General features: G+C 40.6%; 1 long non-coding RNA gene across 1 annotated transcript; it reads right to left on the bottom strand.

Moving 5' to 3' along the window:
- Positions 1–2,339: 2,339 nt before the first annotated feature.
- On the bottom strand, positions 2,340–20,875 carry LOC124264395. Its single transcript, XR_006895126.1, has 3 exons — positions 20,864–20,875; positions 5,759–5,765; positions 2,340–2,565 (listed from the first exon to the last, which is right to left on the bottom strand). It is a non-coding gene; the product is annotated as an uncharacterized LOC124264395 (long non-coding RNA).
- Between the last annotated feature and the right edge of the window lie 210 nt (positions 20,876–21,085).

Genomic DNA, 21,085 nt, shown 5'->3' with positions numbered 1-21,085 from the left:
CAAATATGAAGATCTTTCCAGAAAAAATTAAAAAATTCTATTGGGAAATCATCTACTCCTGGGCTTTTGTTATTTTTCATTGATTTAACGGCTCGTGTTATTTCATCACCCTCAAGTAATATCACCCTCAAGAGTTTCAGCCTGTACACTGCAGTTTGGGTGTAATAATATCATCAAATATATTAATATATTTATCTGTTATTTTACCACCTGATGAGTATAGATTTTCATAAAATTGTCTTTGTTCATTTAATATAGCCTTACCATCTGATATTACTTCCCCTTTGTCATTGATAACACTATTCATAAGCTTACTGGTATAATTTCTATTTTCGAGATGACAGAAATAGTTGGTTGGTTTTTCTCCTTCCTCGTACCTCTGAATTCTATTTCTTATCTGTATACCTCTTATTTCATCTTCTTTTAATTTTTCAAACTCTAATTTACATTTGGATAGTTCAGAAAGTTTAGTTTCACATATGGTTTGGAAATTTTCTCTGATTTCTTCTTCCATTGCCAAAATTTTTCCTTCTAAATTTTTGCTTTTTTCAGTTTTGAATTTTTTTAAGTAGGAAGAGAATGATATTGTTTTCCCCCTTACTTTCATTAAAAATGTTTTTAAGAACAAAGTGTTGCTTATATTAAGTTGTAGTTTAGAATCTTCAATATCACCTAGTTCCTCCTCAGTGCAGTTACAGTATTCTAATTTTGTTTCAAAAAGCATATCCTTGACTGTGTTTACATATTCTTGGTTGTAAAGTAATGATGTATTTAGTTTCCAGTATCCTCCACCCCGTTCCTATTAAGTTGATTAGAAAAAGAAATGGTAATTGCTGAATGATCAGATTTATATCCTGGAAGTATTGAGCAGTCAGTTGTCATGTTTGCTAAATCTTGAGAAACTAAAAAGAAATCAAGTCTGGACTGTTGTTTAGGGTTTCTTTTCCACCATGTGTATTTCTTTACATCATAATTTCTCTCCCTCCAAATGTCTGTCAAATCATACTTTTCTATATTAACTAACACTACTTTTCTTGCTTTTGGATTATTGATATTTTTATAACTTTCTAAGTCTATGGAAGGATTAAGAACTAAGTTCCAGTCTCCGAATATTATGAGAGATTCATTTTCAAATTCATCAATTTTATGAAATATTGCATTATAAAAATCAGGTTGATCTTGATTAGGGCCATATATATTAGTCAATGTGATTCTTATTCCTTCTATAGTTACATCTGCTATTATATATGTAACGGGGATGGCACTTTTACAACGACACAACTCCGTTGAGGCTGCAAGTTCCTTTTTATTACTGTAGTTTGTATATAATAATACAAGTCTGAAACAATGTATATGAATTTATAACATTCCATCACAATACCTATTTTATCACATTCATTCTTTTCATTGCACATTGTTCAGATAATTAACAATCACAGCTCTACCACTGAACATATAAAAATAACTCAAAACACATTGACATCACAAAATTAATGGTTCAGTTTCATATTAAGAACCTTATGATTTATGGAACACTTTGGGCATCTTCAAAACAGTGAAACTTCAACGTGTCTTACCATCTATGGGACAACTTGCTTCAAACTGGCCACATGTTGTGAGGCACCAACAAAACACCAAGAACCTAAAATATGTATGTTTTAATTAGCATGGAAATGCTAATTCTCACCAGTAAAGTAAACGTACAAACTGTTTGGACTCAAACATTAATCTGAATCAATTGTAAGTGAAATTATTGACATCAACAATTTCTAACCATAGGTCAAAATATACCTCCACCAAATGCATAAATTCAGTTACAATAAATACTGAATTAACCTTTCAACAATTAAACATATTTTTATAGTTTATTCCTTTTATATAAAACCAAATGTAACTAACCTGTAATTCACCCAAGTCACAGTCCACCACCCATGACTTTCAAACCACCTTGCCAGGTTGGGAGAAAGACAGCAAGTGAACAAACTTCACACTTTCCAAATGCAACTAAATTCAACATCCAATCAAGATGCTGCACATCTTCAGCCAATAAAAACCAAGGACAAGACAGCAGACCTGACCTCATTAAGACTTGGCTAATTTGCATAGGAACTACTTTTGACCCATGACCCAGTGGTGACTATAAATAAATCATGGACTTGTGAAAATGTAAACCTTTTCACTGGCAATTGTATTATTGTTTAAGGTGTTATTAATTGATTACAAACAGGAACATAAGACAAGACATATTAAAATAGATTGCTTTTCCAGAACATTTTAACATTTGTATAATTTGTACTTGTTACACACTTGTTTTGTACTTGTTACATATAGTTTCCACTCTTGCGTTTGATTTATATGGTGCTATAATGCTTTGAAGACCCCATTCATTTCTCATAGTAGTTTCATCTTCCTTAGAAATATGAATATCTTGCAAACATATAATTGAAAACTTTCTTTTACGCCAAAAGTTCAATATTTCTTTACGTTTTGTCTTTTCTGCCAGGCCTCTACAGTTGGCTGAAGCTATTCTTATCTTATAACCCATATTGCTTCATAATGTGTGTACTGGTATTATAACTCAAATGCCTACTGATATGAATGTTTATCATTTTTTTGTAGAAAACAAGATAATAAAAGAAATCTGAAAACATAAAAGCTGAAAAAAGGCGTTACCATAAGTCAAATCCATCCTCTAGTAAACAAGTATTGAGGAAATTACCGCTGTGTCACTATCTTCATAACATCTGGTATAAATTCTATAGAGAAATGTATGTATACAAGAGAGCTGTGTACAAGAGGTGTCTTAAAACTAGGTCAAATAAGGGAGGTAACTCCGGTTCTGGTCAGTTCGATAACAGCATCGAAGGTATTTGACATTAATAAATCTTTCAATGTACAAGAATTATTGTCAGCAGGAATGTTTTGTTCTTCTATGCATATATTTATATGCTTCAAACTCACGTATTGGGGTTTGGAGACCATACTGCAGACAGGCAGTCGTGAGCTGGTGACATACTTGCTTGTCCCTCGGCAATTCAGTGCTAATCACGTGATCAGTGACCGTATTACACATGCAGTTAAAAAGCATATATCATTCACATCCTCAAGTGGTAATCATATATAGATACCACAATCAGAAAAAAAATCTTAATATTGATAGCGATATGTATATGTAATACATGCTGTTTCATTAAACGGAGACATCAAATGCATTGTCACTATCAGTGTAGCGAATGTCAACAATAGTCACATGATTCGGTACAAAGCACGTGATCAGTGGCCGTATTAGTCATGCGGCTATAAAGCATGTCATTGACATCCACAAATGGTAGTCATATATAAATACAGCATTCAGAAAAAGTCTTAAAACTGATAGAGATATTTATGTGTAATAGATGTTGTTTCATTAGAAGGTGACACCAAATGCATTGTCACTATCCGTGAGGTAGCGAATGTCAACAATAGTCACATGATCGCGGACCCACATGGGTCTAGAAATAGACATGTAAACAAACTGCTCATGAGAGCTGTGAAGATAGTATATATTGATAAATATCCATAGCAATAGTCTTCCGATTGCTTATCTTCGATAGGGATTATTGTTATATAGTCGTTACCCAGTTGTGCTCCATGAAGTTCAGTCGTATGAATTCTTGTAAAGGTATAAAGGTCTCAACCAGCTCCCGATCTGAGCAGCCGTCAGCAACATGAGCTGACAAACAGTGACTTCCGCCTCCAGTCATGCCTCCAGTCATGCCTGTCAAGGATTCCCCAGTAGATGGAAGACTTGGAATTTATGCCCACAATTGGACGACCCTTACGTTCTTTCCACTCTGTCCAAAGGATTTTAACTACCTGTAATCAGCAACCCACCACAGGACGTATCCCGCTTATCAGATGGCTGTCCTACAGTCTACCGTAGAGACTCTAGTTCACAAACTTGCGATCGAATTCCTGGGTCCAGCTCCCGCCACCCCAGCATCCTACTCACCAATTTTTTTTGTTTCTGAAGAAAGACTCCGACAAGTTGAGACTCATTTTCAACATGAAGGTCTTCAACAAGAAGGGGTCAGTCAACAAGAAGGTCAGTCAGTCAACAACATGTTCCTACAATCACCTCCTTATTTCTGAATAGTGTCGGTGGTGCTCTTTAAGACTATCATCAAACCAGGGGACTACCTGATCAGTAGGACCTGATCAGCTTACCTTCACATCCCGATCTTCCCGTACCATCGCAAGTTTCTCCGGTTCATTTTCAAGGGCACCCATTATCAGTGGCGTGTACACCAGTTTGGAATTTCTTCTGCTCCATGGCTATTTACACGGGTGATGAACCCCATCACCAGCTTTCTGCATCGCAAGGGAATAATCGTCGAAGCATACATAGACGATTGTATCCAGGCACAGACCGATCATGCCCTCCTGCTTCATCATATGAAATTCACACTGCAGCTACTTCGCCAGTTAGGTTGGCTCGTGAACATTCAGAAATCGGAACTAGTCCCCACAAACCGCTTGCAGTTCATCGGGGCGGTGTTCGACACAGAGCTCAACAGACTGTTCCCGAAGGACCGCTTTATCAAGATCCAGCGGTTAGTTCCCCTTGCACTATATCTCAACCCAGGACTCTTCGTCATTGGCAGGAACTCCTGGGTCTACTGACATCGGCCCAGGCCTTGACCCTCGGGTGAACTCCAACTTCGACCTCTTCAGTTGTTTCTGGCTCCGCACATCGTTCTGTCGCAGAATCGAACGTCTGCGGTGGAGTTTGTTTATGGCCGTTCGTCCCAACTCACCACCTGTACGTGGATGCATCTCTACACGGGTGGGGGCTCACCTTCTCAATCAGCAAGTGGCAGGGCTGTGGTCTCTCGAAGGCCACGCCTGTCACATCAACATATTGGAGCTCAGGGCGGTGATTCTAGCAATCACTCATTGGTAGCACCTACAGTCAACCAAACTAATGGTTGGGTCGGACAATGCGGCAGTCGCGTGGCACATCAATCGGATGGGGTCTACTGGGTCTGCCTCTGTTTGTATCTCCGATTCCGGATACGTTGGCCTGGGGACACGATGCTCTAGCCATTCCTTGAGACGACCTAAATGTGTACGTGTTTCCGCCAGTTGCCCTGCTTCCATGCATACTACTGAAATACGCACGACACAGAGGATGACTCTGCTTTTCGTCGCTCCTTATTGGCCGGCCAGAAGTTGGTTCGTAGAATTGGTCGATCCAAGTCCGGTATCACTTCCCGATTCTGCTGATCTACTGATCTCACTCAGATCAGCTGCATTGGTCTCTGCTCACACTCCATCTTCACGCCTGGTGCATGTACATAAGTCGCTAACTGCTAAGGGATATTCCTAGCGAGTCGCTATAGCTATCACCATAGCGCACCGAACCTCCACCAGGTCACTCTATGATGACAAGTGGAAGAATTTTTAGGCATATTGCAGAACGAAGGGTATAGCATCTCCTACTACTGCTTCACTGCAGATGGTTGCGGAATACCTACAACATCTTCGAACTACAAGAAAGCTGAAAGTTTCTACATTATCTATGTACCTGGCCGCCCTTAACACTGTTATTGCACCGGCTTCAGGAGTGAAGGTGTCTACCGTTCCTGAGCTCCAGTCTGTCCTCAGATCTTATATTCTGACCACCAGCTTGGGGCCTTTCCGTGGTGCTTAACCATCTTATGTCAGCGGACTACAAGCCCTTGGAGGAGAAAGACTTTGAACATGTCACCTTTAAGACCTTCTTTCTCATGACTTTAGCTACTGCTGCTCGCATCTCTGAGTTACACACCCAGGATGTCTCTCAGGTGCGTTTTGAGAGGTCCAGACATGCTCGAGTATTTCTTGGTTTGCGGTTGGATTTTGTTGCCCAAAACCAATTACCAGGACAGCCAGACCACATTTTCACAATCCCGCTGCTGTCCACTCTCTTGGGTCCTGACGACACAGAAGATCTTTTACTCTGCCCTGTTCGGCACTATGGATATACTTGGCTGCTTCATAGGATGGATGTAGTTTGCGTAAAAGACTCTTTATACTGCTGTCTGCTGCCTCCTCTTCTGAAGTCTCTCGCATCACTCTGGCGTTTTGGATGCCATCCACCATCTTGAGGGCTTACCCATGGCGGCGAACCCTCATTTGACCCGGGGCCTTAGCTTCTACCATGGCGCTCCATAGAAAATGATCCCTTCAAGCCGTCATGGAGGGATGTTTTTGGAGATCGGACACCGTCTTCGCCTCACACTATCTTCAGGATCTCTCAGTTACAGACATGGAAGGTCTGCAGCAGTTCGGTCCTCTCGTCCTGGCTCAGCAGCTGTCGTCAACCTGTACTCGCAGATGAGAAGCAATCCTTCCTCACGTCAGTCTTGCTCTATGTACATATAAAATAAAAGATATCGATGTTATCCATATCTTGGTACTTTTTTTCGTTTGGGCAAAGACCACCTCACCTAGGGAACAAGGGCATGTCTGCACTGTCATACCCATGAATTGAGAGATTGAGAGGCCAGTCTTGTGCTACATGCACAGGTGGTTGACACTCTGCCCATTGACCTCTACTCTCTGAGCAATTACGTCAGTGAAGTGTTGATGTGGTGATGAAGAGTTCCAATTACCTACGTGGTTTTCAAAGCATTTCGCTCCTAAGTCCTTTCTCACCTTTGGTAAGCCAGGGGGATGGTAGTGAATATTCAATGAGTTCAGCAACCAGGCCGTTCACCCTTTCACCGCCTTCCAGCATGTGTCTGTGGGGGATGGTTTCGAAGCAGGGGCAGATTAAGGTCTTCAACTTTAATTCACTGAGGCCATTTGATAAATCGCGGGGAGGCATGGTCTACTTGCCAGACTGCATCCTTTTGCTTGTCAAAAGTTGCGGCTGAAAACCACATTAATTCGGGACCGCCCACTCCCTAGAGTTTTTTGTGCTGCATAATCACATAGAAGCAACCCATCACATATTTGCAGTTAGCATATCGGGAGTTGGTGCTTTCTCCTGGCCTCCTTGCGTTATACGACCTCACGGTTATAGAGTTGACACAGGGTAGTCTGCGCCCGCCTTCCAACCGTGGGATAGGATAAGTTTAAAATTTCTAAATTTTAACTTTAAATTGTATATTTATATACTTATCCTATATCACATGATGAATACCCACCCAACCTGCCCCACATCAGAGATTACTGGAAGCTCCAAGACGAGAGGCACAGGGTATCTCGTGATCATCTGAGCAACCTGCACGCTTATTGAGATGATTGACAGGTACTGCTATTGGAGTGGGGGCAAAGGTCAGGTGGTCAGAGGCCAGAAAACTTTGATTAAACTTAGCCTCTAGCACGTTTCCACACATGGTCGTAGAAGAAGAGAGGTGCATACCGTGAGATAGGATAAGTATAGAAATAGCCAAATTATGGTTAAAATTTCCAATACTTTAATGTCATTGGTCAATGACGCTTTAACAAGTTTCCGTGTCACCTCTGCCAGGAGGGTGACAACTGGAAAAAAATATTACCCGCTGCCACGGTAACCACCAAACTCTCTGCCAAGAAGCTGTATCACTAACAGTTGTATGACATCATAATATGACACAAACAGAGCACAGAGTTCGAAAACTGTTCGATTATCTGTCTTTGTGTTCACCCCTGCGAAACTCAGTTCATGAGTTCACGAAGAGTTCATGAAGTGTTCATCAACTTCAACCAAAATCTTCATGAACCTTCTTCATGAAGACACACTTCATGAAGACTTCATCAACTTCATGAAGTTAATTCTTTAGGAAGACACACTTCATGAAGACTTCATCAACTTCATGAAGTTAATTCTTCATGAAGACACACTTCATCAACTTCATGAAGTTATTTTACACTTCATGAAGTTATATTTTACTTCATGAAGTTTTTGTTCATGAACTAAGACTCATCTTATTCACTGTAAATTTCCAGAGTAAACTACATTGAAAAGAAAATACAGACAAAATATTACAAGATACAATACTTTTATTCATGTTATATCAGTGGTTTTGTAAGGGTGAAGCATAAAAATATTTTCAACATATTTAAGAATGTTTAAATTATCTGAATCTGACTTGTACAATTTTGCTTACATGCTTCATGTAGCTGTGGTCAGTTTGAGGGAATCTGACAAGATCGAGAGCTGGAGAGTGGGTGTTTGTATTCACTACTGGTTCAAAAAATGAATGAGGCTATGATAACACAGTTTCACAGATGGATTTTTCAGCATCAAAGACAAGAGTTAGAGGAGACAAACTTTTAAGCAATTTGAAGAAATTGGACACAGCCAAGTTGGCTTTCTGTATACAAGTTACGTTTAAACCGAAATATAATATATTTTAATAATTGCTAAAAAGGGCACTGGTTCGAGAACGTACTTTGGCACGAAATCACAACAGTTACGTAAAAGGGTATTATGACATATTTTTGTGGTGCTGTAAGGTTCTTAAAATTAGGCCAAACATTCAAAAATCTAAAGTTGGAAAACTTTAATTTTTAATGGATCTTTCGCGTTATCTACACCAATATGTCTATGGGGCCTTTTAAAATGTTTAATATGCCAAACAACAATGTGTGGACAATATCACGATGTTTATTTCTTTACCATGTCTCTGGACTCAGTCTGAATATTAATTGTACGTGCAGTTGAGACTCGCGTCAATTCTGAATTTTCGCAAAAACGATCGAACACTGATGTAAACAACTACTGTCTTAGTCCATGTAAAGTGTGAAAATGACTAAAATGTTTTGTTTTGAAGCCAGTTTCCGACCACAGATGAGACATTCAAATTTGACATCGTGTATTTGGACGGTATTTCCCTTCTTTTCATGATGGAATCGGTAAATCTACTTCCCGTGAGTCGGGTGCATCCGCCATTTTGGAACGATGGCTGGTACCGGATGATCTCGTCGATCGTGATTCTTTTAAAAGTATGTATTAAAAACTTTATAAATGATACAATAAATCTTATGGAGCTTTTTAAAAACTGTATTGAGTCGTATTTGCTTCTTTGGATATGTTCTGTGTCAAACTACCGCGCCGTCGTTGTGGGAATCAAAGGTAAATGATCGAAGTTTAAGTTAAAAATGTTTGCTTCTATGTTGAAAAATTGTGTGAGCCTGTCACATTTGTCAATATTTTGATAAAATCACATCTTCAGCTTGTATAATTCAGTCTTGAGACCCGAGAAGATTCGGGTTAGAACTGGCCTTCAGTAACCCATGCTTGTCGTAAGGGGCGACCTACGGGATCGGGTGGTCACACTCGCTGACATGGTTAACAGACAGCCGCCATATAGCTGCAATATTGCTGAGTGTGGTTTAAACCTCCAAGTTCTGTATTCCTGTGATGATACTTTTGTGATTGCTTGTATTTGTTGTTTTAAAATTGATGTGACAATACCAAAGATATAACTTCATTATCCGGGAAGAAATTCTTTGTGCATCCTTCGTGTAAAATAAATTCTTTGATTTCAGCAAATTCTGTTCTTCAGAAATTGGGATTTTTTGTCGATCTTTGTGGCAGTAGAGAAAGGTGTTTTGCAGAAAAGGACCAGAACGTTTTCAATATCAGGAATGTGATGTGCTTTGTGTTGTATTTATTAACATTGAAGTTCCCAATGATTAGTAAAATACGCTATAGCTCTATGACAAAATTAATTACTATGACTCTGTGTGACGAAAGTATCATCACAGGAGCCACTTGTTCCGTTCGATTTACATGCATGAATTTAAACATCATCTCATTGAATTGTTTTATCTACCAGATCCTGCGTCAACCTATGTGCCTTCAGGGGTTAAACATAAACAGTCAAAAACAGACTTGGACTCGACAGGAACCAAAGGTATTTATTTGTGTTCGAAAGGTATAATTTGTAGTGATGCACCAATGGATCAAATGATCAGAAAATTTATCATTTGACAATCAAACTTTGAATATATATTTGAATAAATTCCAATCGATAATACTATACTGTTTTCAAGAATAACAAAGATTGGTGTACATGCAAGATTTGTAAATACCTCCAGGTAGGTCATAATACAGGAGGTCAAGGCTTTTTTTTAGCTTGCCAAGGGAGCCATTGTTTTCTTCTTTTGCAGGTAGGTGATAAAAATATTAGTTTTAGGGTGGATGCATATATTATTTAGACCCATGTTTAATAATATGTTGGAATATGCAAGCATTGATGAAGGTTTTGTTAAGACATGTAGTATGTTATGAAGACATATTAAAAACAACTCCCAAGGTTGGAATTATCAATTAACCCCTTGCCTTACGTCCATGTCCACTGGGTTTTTTTCTGTTGGGCAAGCAAATTTGTATATCACTGTACCGGTGTCCTGGCCATTTGACTTTCCAATGTTAATTATGTTGTTTATTTAAACCATCAGCAAGAAAACGGTCGGTATAGTGGAAAAATTATCAGGGCAAGTTACTTTACATGTGCCACTGTATCAGAGTACACAATCAATTTTAAAGTTATTTCTACCCCTGAATTCCTGATAAATATATCACATTGAAATCGAAACAAGCTGGGCAGACTGTGAAAAAACTGTCTGCTTCCCCACCACATATAATCGCATCACGAAAACATTCTGTATTTATGAAAGGCTCAATTCTTATTGAATTCACGAACATGGTTGGAAATGTATACATTTATTGATATTTGTCACATTCACTCTTAGATCTATAGTCGTTCTATTCTGATTCTACATGGAAGTCGACACATAGATATTGAGGTCTACTTTCTCAATTTTCGCACACACAAACAATTGGCAACATAAGTATCTAATCCATAAAAGTATCTTGGACATCAATGTACAACTTCTAAATGCCACTGAAAGACATCATAAGTATCTATGTCGAAACGTTGCATGTAAGTATTAAAGAAGTTGTTAGCCATAAAATTATCCTTGTCCATTCTTTGAATATGAACTAGTTAATGCCAGTACTACCACCCTTTATAATTTTGTTAGCATTGAAATGCTTAAAGTTTCTTACCATATGTCTTATCTTCTATGCTTCCAGGTGATCCTGCCATCTCTGGAGGTTAAAAAGGACACGGCTGTCGTTTAGTTCAACAGAAGGTAACCGCGAACATAAAAAAATAAATTTTGTATTCTGCTTGAGCTGAAGAAGGCATACAGTAATATTAAATGCACCTGGGATATCATTACCAGTATGCGCTGAAATTGGTTTTGAAATATTTCAAACACTTTTAGTGTCACAAGTATTTTATGGCAACTTATGGATGTATAGCATATTTTGTATCCGAGCTTGTTATATATTGAATACTGATAATGGATAAACCATACAGAATGTGTTTAATTTGTAAAAGACATATCGAGGCTGAGTATCTTTTTATTTGTATTTGTAGTGCCTAAGAAGAAATTAGAACCAAATATATACCTGAATAATTTGCCCATCCCATATGTCACAAATTTGCAATATTGATGTGCAGAAACAATGAAACATGTAACAGGTTGGGGGTGGGGAACGTGGTCGTCAGGATATATTTTATGTCCCATCCCAACCGTCAATTTTGAAAGTTATGTAAAAATGGATTAAAAGAAAATTCTAACAAATAAATAAAGTCAATGAATCTTTACTCACTGTTGTTATTTATTTTATAGGTGGCAATAACAATTCAAGGGTAGGCAACTGCAAGAGTGAATTAAACTTTTGCTAATTTACCGGCTTGTTCGTTATAACAGTTCAGAGTTCTGTAGATCTATTATTCCTATAACTTCCAAATTTCCAATTTCACAAGAATAACTACTGTGCGCAAAGGCAGAGCCTAGAATGCAGCACTGTAATTCAAATATAAAACTCTAATAAGCCCCAAAACACTAGAACTTATGTTGAGTCTGTTGTCTCTGTAACTGCTTTTGAAGGAGAGTATGCTATATGAGATGCCGTCATACTTCCGGTAATGCATGTAGCAGAAGCCACCGAATGCAAGAAGAATGCGATCTAACATCCAAATAAGATGTGACATTAAATTAAATGGATATAGTGTACCAATTGCAACCTCCAGGAACATGCCTGCGTAAGTACTTTTTTAATATTCATGTATATTTTAGCAGATTTAATGTATTAACAATCTCTGAATCAACAGCACATGTTTTGATGACGTAATCGCCTGGTGATCGCGTGACAATTCGAGCATATCTCTGGAGTGAATCATAACCATTAAATCTTACGACAAAATACATTAATATAAACTTGTAACTACAATATACAATGTTTTTACATACAATACATGTATGTTATAAGATGTAATCATGTCTTGAGAATGTCTTTCAGTGGCATTTCCCCCCAAAAAATAACGAGTCTACTATTCTTTTTGGAAAGCCTGCTTTCAAGTAACTTTTGTGTAATTAGCAGTTGTTGTGTATTGACAATTCAACTTTCAACTCTATTATTTAGCATGAATTTTCATCATTATGTAAATAACTCTTCAAACTTACCTATACTGTACTCTCCCTAGTGTACTGTGATGTCACTTGCATTGTGACATCATAAGTCAGTTATGACGTCATAGTCCTAACACAGTCAGATCACCTGATGAAGGGACTTGGAACGGTCTCGAAACGTTGTGAGAGAAATTACAAAGAAGTTAAATCCATAAAAATATCTTGGATGTCTTGAGAAGTTAATGAACATGATCTCATAACGTGATAAAAATGCAAAGTCCTCCATCATGTATAGAACAGTGATGTGGGCCTAAGACCACCCCACATCAGAAATAAACTTGACTTCAATAAGAATTAAATATTATTCTACTAAATTATACCCTGTCTTTTTATCTTTAGAGAGCATTGGGTTTAGATGTGAAATTCTGTGTCTTGTGTTGCAGAAAAAAGTTGCATTCGTGAACTCTTCAGGAGGTCTTCATGAAGTCTTCATGAAATCTTTGTTAACTCTTCAGGTCTTCAAGAAGTCTTCGTGAACTCTTCAGGAAATCTTCGTGAACTCTTCCAGAAGTCTTCATGAACTCTTCAGGAGGTCTTCATGAACTATTCAGGAGGTCTTCATGAGTTAACTCTTCATGACCTGACCCGTGAAGATCCGGGGTAGAATAGGTCTTCAGCAACCCATGTGCTTGCCATAAAAAGGCGACTATCTTGTCGTAAGAGGCGACTAACGGGATCGGGTGGTCAGTTTCGCTGACTTGGTTGACACATGTCATCGGTTCCCAATTGCGCAGATCGATGCTCATGCTGTTGATCACTGGATTGTCTGGTCCAGACTCGATTATTTACAGACCACCGCCATATAGCTGGAATATTGTTGAGTGCGGCGTAAAACTAAACTCACTCACTCACTCACTCTTCATGAACTCTTCAGGAAGTGTTCATGAAGAATTCATGAACATTAAATGAGACATTTACTTCATGTTCATGAAGGAACTTCATGAAGTCTTCATGAACTCTTCATGAAGTTCCTTCATGAAGTAAATGTCTCATTTAATGTTCATGAAGTATTCATGAAGACACTTCATGAAGAATTCATGATCTTTTCGAAGGGGCACAATGTACACATTTATTTTACCGAATTTCACTGCTTTTTATAAACTATTTTGTTCATTGAATCATTTGCAGTTTTAAGCTTGTCAGAAGATGTTGCACTGATGTTAAAAATCCAGTTGAGAAGCAGATGCCATTTTGTTTACATGTCATATAGTCATATAGTAGAGAGCTTATCGATCTTCAAAATGAAATATAATGATATTTTGTACATTGATCATTGATAAATGCATTGTATGCTTCTCCCTCGGGAAATACGGTCTGATGTACGCCTTTTCGTACCGGCTCAGGTGACACAGATACAAATTTGATTTCTTGAGAATTGGACTGGCGGGATCGAAAAATAGTCCTTGTCAGTGTGAATTCATTTCACTCAAAAACGTTATTTATTTTAGACATTAACACAGCTACACAGCACATATCTTGTTCTCTAAGTAGGAGCAAAACTGAAATATTTCTGTAGCCTCAAAAAGCAGAGCTTACAAAGTTTCAATTCTGCCTAGTTTTTCACATTGTTTGACATGTGTCCATTTCAACAAAAACAAATTATTGGTCAAGTGACCCAAGGCTCGATTTAGAATTTGGACAGGCGCATGCAACCTTAAACTGCAAAATGTAACCTCATATTTATACCTACTTGCACACTGTGTTTGTTCATGTTTTTATCTTAAAAAACACAGACTTCACCTGGGAAACAGATTGATGAGGAACTGGCTTGGAGCAATGATTACACTGACAGTGATTAAAAGAGAGTAATCATTATTGTCATTGTCATGAAATTTTTATGAAGTAATATAAAATGGTCATACCAAACCCCGATTTTTTTTGTTGTAATGGAGTTGTAAATCAGCAAATATGCCAATATCAAAACCACAAGTAATAGATAATTATATATTGAGCAGGAGATGCAACCTGTTTCTGTCGGAGGCATCAAGGTATTCATGTGAGGTTGCTCCAAGGGCAAATAGGTTTCCTTTCCCAAAATCGAACCCTGCATGTGTAGTCTTTGGTGGGAGTGGCGGCTAAGGACTGGAGCCTCTGTTGCCTGTGGGACCTCTTCTCCTCCCACTGGGCCTCCCTCCTGTCCTCAGCTAGCTGGATGCCAGCCTTGACGGTGGATCGCCAGCTTGTGCGGTCGGACGCTGGCCTTCTGGTCTTGATGCTGCAAACCTTCAAGTCATGCTGGCAGACGTTCTTGTAGCACAGTGTGGGGCATCCACCCAGTGGCGAGCTCATCGTAAAGAATGTCCTTTGGAATGCGACCGTCGTCCATCCTGCACACGTGGCTAAACCAGCGCAGGTGTCTCGGTGAGAATGGCGAACATGTGGCACGCGTTTGTGGCACGGTCCTGCCAGCTGATGCCCAGGAGTCGCCTCAGGCCACACAGCCTTTGCTCTTGGCGTAAGTCCAGGCTTCACTGCCGTAAAGGCACCCCTTGAAGAGCAACCTTCTCGTGGTGGGTGCTGGGTAACGCCAATGGCTCTTCGCCCCCGTGTGGACCCGGGGTCGAATAGGTCCACAGCACCCCATTGCTGGTCGTAAGAGGCGACCAAATTGGGCAACCCGTTTGCCGTGGGTTGCATCCCTGTGTCGACAGAGGAAGGGAGTCTGGTGGTTGAGGATGACGGAACCGGCAACAGTGTTCACTAATCCAACACACCACTTCGACCCTAACTTTGCCTAGACGGGTGGTAGAATAGGCCCGATTCTACCAATCGGCTGGTCACGCCTTGCCCTGTGCATGGAATGTCTATACAAAACGTGGTATTACATAACACTTTTGACCATGTTCAAAATGTTAACAAATACTCTACGAAACAATTTAGCCTCGCAGACCCATGCACAGAAGGCGGTGGCTCATGGGCCAATCTGATGATGCTGACCTCCGATTTCTGTACGTCTCCAATTGATTGTCATGGACAGAACCATCCTGACCTTTAATCTGGTAGGCAGCTACAGCATTTCATGTCAAATTCGCTGGAGTATACCATCCCCTTATCCCTGGTCTTTGCAGCTTGGAGATCCGCTGCAATATAAGATCGTCCTTGTTGACACTCCTGGGTGGGTGGGGAGAGGGGATGCCGAACCACATTACCCACGACATGGCTTACCAATACCCCGGTTCAAAACGACGACACATGGATACCGACAATTCCTCGTCTGACGAGAGTACGCCCCCCCGACCTGACTACTGGCCACACTTCCTGATTATTGAGGCTTGTGACAAGCAACCTTTGCAATTGAACCCTATTGCAATCTCCAAAGGTATCGCTGGTATCAGCGGAGAGGTTGCCAATGTCACAAAGCTCCGATCTGGCTCTCTCCTGATAGAATGTACCCGGAAACACCAATCTTTAAATCTTCTCAAAATACAAGAATTTGTAAATATCAAGGTCGCTGTCTCAGCACACAAAACCCTTAATTCGTGTAGAGGCATTGTACGGGACAGAGCTCGATGCCTGTCTGACATGACTGAAGAACAAATTGTCAAGGAACTCTCTCAGCAATCCGTCACAGCGGTCAAACGATTTAACTTCAAAAAGGATGGTGCTGTTCAACCAACGAGCACCTATCTCTTCACGTTCGCGCGAGCAAACATTCCTGACTCGATTAGAGCTGGTTATTGTAGCATTGGTGTGGAGGTGTATGTCCCCAATCCACTCCCGTGCTACAACTGCCAAAAGTTTGGACATGGATCCAAGTCCTGTCGTTCCTGTGCTGTCTGCTACCGCTGTGGTGACAAGCATGGGGGCAACGACTGTACTAAGGAAGTGAAGTGCACAAACTGTGGTGGTAACCATATGGCCTCTTCCAAGTTCTGCCCAGTATGGAAACGTGAATCTGAGATACTGAAGATTAAATACAAAGAAAATATCTCCTTTCACGAAGCAAAGAAGAGGGTTGCAAGTCTAACTGCAGCCCCTTCAACCATCACCTACTCTGCTGCTGTCTCCCGTCCTACCATCACTACTGCAACCATCTCATGTCAGACCGACCTGACATGGGTCACGTCTTCTCAGCCAACTGAACTCAACACAACTCAGCCTATCTCAGCCACTCCATCTCAAACGCCAAAAGTCAAAACTTCTGAATCGAGAACAAATGCCAAAACCAGAGACAGAAACTGCGCGCAGAAAAAGGGAAAGAAAGAGGCTAGAGAGACTAAAACAACTTGAACTGCCAAACACAAAACCAAAGGCCACCTCTCCTTCAGAGGTCCCCATCGAGATCCATAACTCCTTTGGCCCTCTGGATATGGAGGTAACTCCAACTCCACCTGACGCCAATAAGCGTTCATCAAACGCTTTCTCACGTTCAAGTGACATGTCACCAGTGGAAGCACCATGACTCCACAAAACATGATCCAATGGAATTGCAGAGGACTTAAGAATAATTATAATGAATTACAGTTATTGATTCAAGACTTCAAACCATCTGCGTTTTGTCTCCAAGAAACCTACCTAAAAAGGACCGATAAATTTGACATCCGTCGGTACAGTTCCTACCACTCCTTTTCTCCTCCCGGTGTAAAGGCTACAGGAAGCACTTCTGAAGTTCTATCCTGGTGAGGCAGGGCATCCTTCATAGCCCTGTTCCACTTAAAACCAACCTACAAACTGTTGCTGTCCGCATGACTCTGAACATAGGGTTTACACTATGTTCCCTCTATCTCACTCCCACCTCAACCGTTCGCCTATCAGATCTTCAGAACTTATATGATCAACTCCCGAAGCCCTGCATAATCATGGGCGACTTCAACGGCCATAACCCCCTATGGGGGAGTAATGATACAAATAGTAAGGGAAAGATCCTTGAAGAGTTTCTCTCCAATAATGATGTCTGCATCTTCAACGATGGATCAAACACCTACCTCCATCCTGCCACTGGATCATACTCTGCTCTCGATCTATCACTTACAGATTCTAATCTTTTAAATGAGTTCGAATGGTCGGTCCATGACGACCTTTGTGGAAGCGACCACTTCCCAACTATTCTTACTCCTATCAACCCAACGGATGAACCACCATCAACAAGATGGAATTTTACTAAGGCCAATTGGCCTTTATTCCAAACCCTTTGTTCAGAAAAACTTAAGCCGGACAACTTCAGGAATGTTCCTGACCCCATGGAACTATTTTCAGACGTCCTAAACGCCATCGGAGACAAAAGTATTCCTAAGTCCTCTGCAAACCCATACATATACGCAAAAACCATGGTTTGATACAAATTGCAAACAAGCTAAGAAAAATAGGAAGAAGACGGAAAAATATTTCCGACAACATCCTACAGTGCACAACCTGAATGCTGTTAAAATGACAAATGCCAGTGCAAAACGTACCTTCAAACAAACTAAACGCCGCTCATGGAGGAAATATGTGTCCAAAATCAACTCCCGCACGCCCATGTCCAAAGTGTGGAACATGATTCAAAAGATCATGGGCAAAGGGTCAAAATCAGGAGTTCACCACCTGAAAGATGGTGACTCCCTTCTAACAAATAAATCTGAAATTGCAAACAAACTCGGCGAAACTTTGGCAAACCACTCCGCCTCATCAAATTATAACCCTCAGTTCCAGAAATATCAAACCCAACAGGAAAAGAAACCAGTCAATTTTAACTCTGATAATGGGGAGGATTACAACGAAACGTTTTCCCTCCATGAATTACGTACTGCCCTAGGACAAGCTCACGATACTGCGGCAGGAGCTGATGAAATCCATTATCAGCTTCTGAAACACCTCCCTGACAAAGGCCTGGAAACACTCCTAAATATATTTGATGACATCTGGACATCCGGACACTTTCCCCCTTCGTGGCACAATGCCATTATCATCCCTATACCAAAACCCGGTCGCGACCATAATGATCCCTCAAACTACCGTCCTATATCACTAACTAGCTGCGTTTGCAAAACCATGGAGCGCATGGTCAACAATCGATTAATCTGGTACCTGGAAACCAATAACCTCCTCAGTGACCTCCAATGTGGTTTCCGAAAAAAACGGAAGTACCATTGACCATCTGGTGCGTCTGGAAGCATTCATCAAAAACTCCATTGTCAACAAACATCATGCAGTATCTATCTTTTTCGAATTAGAAAAAGCATATGATACAACATGGAAACATGGTATCCTAAAAGATTTACATGAGTTTGGATTGAGGGGTAGATTACCTCAATTCATATCTCGGTTTTTTAATAACAGACAATTTCAAGTTCGGATGGGTTCCACACTGTCTGACTATTTCCACCAAGATCAGGGCGTCCCCCAAGGCAGCATCCTGTCTGTCACACTTTTTAGCATCAAAATTAACAGCCTCACTAACGTTCTGAACAGTTGCGTTGATGGGTCCCTTTTCGTGGATGACTTGAATATTTCATGTCGTGGTAAGAACATGCACGCAATAGAAAGGCAGCTACAACTCTGCCTTAACAAAATCCAAAACTGGGCCAATGAAAATGGTTTTAAGTTTTCAAAATCCAAAACAAATTGTATTCACTTTTGTCGTAAATACAAACCACACAAGTATCCAGACCTAACTTTAGATGGTACTCCCATCAAGGTAGTAGAAGAGGCCAAATTCCTTGGACTCATATTCGACCGCCACCTGACATTCTTACAACACATAAAATATTTGAAAACAAAGTGCTTGAAGGCTCTAGACTTGCTAAAAGTAGTTTCAAATACAGAGTGGGAGGATCAGACCACCCTCCTTCACTTGTACAGATCATTAGTTCGCAGTAAACTAGATTATGGCTCCATTGTCTATGGTGGAGCCTGCAAAAGCAATTTAGAAAAATTAGACTCTATCCACCACCAAGGACTGAGGCTCTGCCTGGGAGCTTTTAGGACCTCTCTCCGGTAGACAGTCTATATGCAGAGGCCAATGAACCTTCCCTTGAACAACGCCGCATTAAACTCTCACTGCAGTATATATCACTAAATTACGTTCAAATGAGCCCAATCCAGCATACAATTGTGTTTTCAACCCGCTCTATGAAGACTTATTTCCTAAACTGCCAAGCCTGGTTCCACCACTTGGAATCAGGATCAAACCACACATAACTGCAGCTAAAATTGATCTCGACATCATTGCACCATACCGACTTCTGTCCTCACCACCATGGCAAATGGTGAAACCACAGGTCGATCTTACCCTCACCAAACTCAAAAAAGTCTGAAACAAATCCCTTTGTGTTCCAACAGGAATACAACCAGTTACGTTCGAAGTATAACACTCACAGATCCATTTTCACAGACGGATCCAAGGACGATGGCCAAGTTGCCAGCGCTACAGTCATTGGAGCCAAGACTGTCTCCTCTAGGATCCCCGACAACAGTTCCATTTTCACCGCTGAAGCCAAAGCTATCTTCTCAGCTTTGACCTACATTCAACAGCAAAATCAGTCCCAAAACTTCATCGTATTTACAGATTCATTATCCTGCCTTCAAGCACTTCTAAACGTGACTTCAAGTCACCCAATCATCCTGGACATATTAGGAGTGTACAACGACCTTTCTACTAGCCAATATGACATCATCCTCTGCTGGTTGCCCGGGTCACGTCGGCATAGCAGGTAACACTGAGGCCGATGCTGCAGCAAAAGCAGCTCTCGAAAAGCCCCTATCTCCACTGCTAATCCCGTACAGTGACTTCAAACCCACTATCAAAAGCTATACTCGGGACCTGTTGCAAAAAAGATGGGACACTCAAGTAGGAAGAAACAAACTCCATGAATTGAAGCCAACAATTGGTTATACCTACTTGGGTTGTCAGTCAAGACATCATGAGGTAATTTTACCGCGATGTTGTATGGGCCACAGTCGATTTACACATGACTATCTGCTGAAAACGGATGGGGATGGACCCCCCATGTGTGTCTCTTGCGATGAGGTGTTCACCGTCAAGCATATTCTGCTTGAATGCGTGGACTTATCGCCTGCAAGGGACTCACATTATGATGCAACAAACCTAAAAGATCTGTTCTCACGCGTGAGCGCCCATCTGATACTGAACTACCTGAGGGAAGTTGATCTGTATCATAAATTGTAACTGTGAAATGTAACAACCATAAATTGTAACTATGAAATGTAACAAACCGCCTACCTTTAAATTTGATGCTATGACTTTTCCTGCTTTTGAATGACAATGTAATAAATAAATGTCTTTGAAATAAAACTCATTCCGAGTATGTACTTACAATGCTTACTAATGCAAACTTGTTCTTGTCACTATATGGCTGGAATAATGCCGATGTGACGTAAAGCCCAACTCAACTCAACTCAACACTGCCGTAGAGAAGGGAACAAACAAGCTTGGTATACTTTTATCTTTGTGTTGACTGTCAGCATGTTGTTGTCCCACACCCTCTTCGCAAGGCGGGCCATGGCAGTTGCTGCTTTGCCTATCTTCACATTGAGCTCGGCATCTAAGGATAGGTTGTTGGAGATGGAGCCAAGGTAGGTGAAATTATCCACCACCTCAAGGGTGTGGTCGCCGATGGTGATTGCAGGGGTGGTGCTGACTTCT

The sequence above is a fragment of the Haliotis rubra genome, unplaced genomic scaffold, assembly GCF_003918875.1.
Source record: "Haliotis rubra isolate DU_JTF1 unplaced genomic scaffold, ASM391887v1 Scf921, whole genome shotgun sequence".
Lineage (NCBI taxonomy): Eukaryota > Metazoa > Mollusca > Gastropoda > Lepetellida > Haliotidae > Haliotis > Haliotis rubra.
The sequence above is the reverse complement of the archived record's forward strand: the minus strand, read 5'-3'. Positions and strand labels throughout refer to the sequence as shown.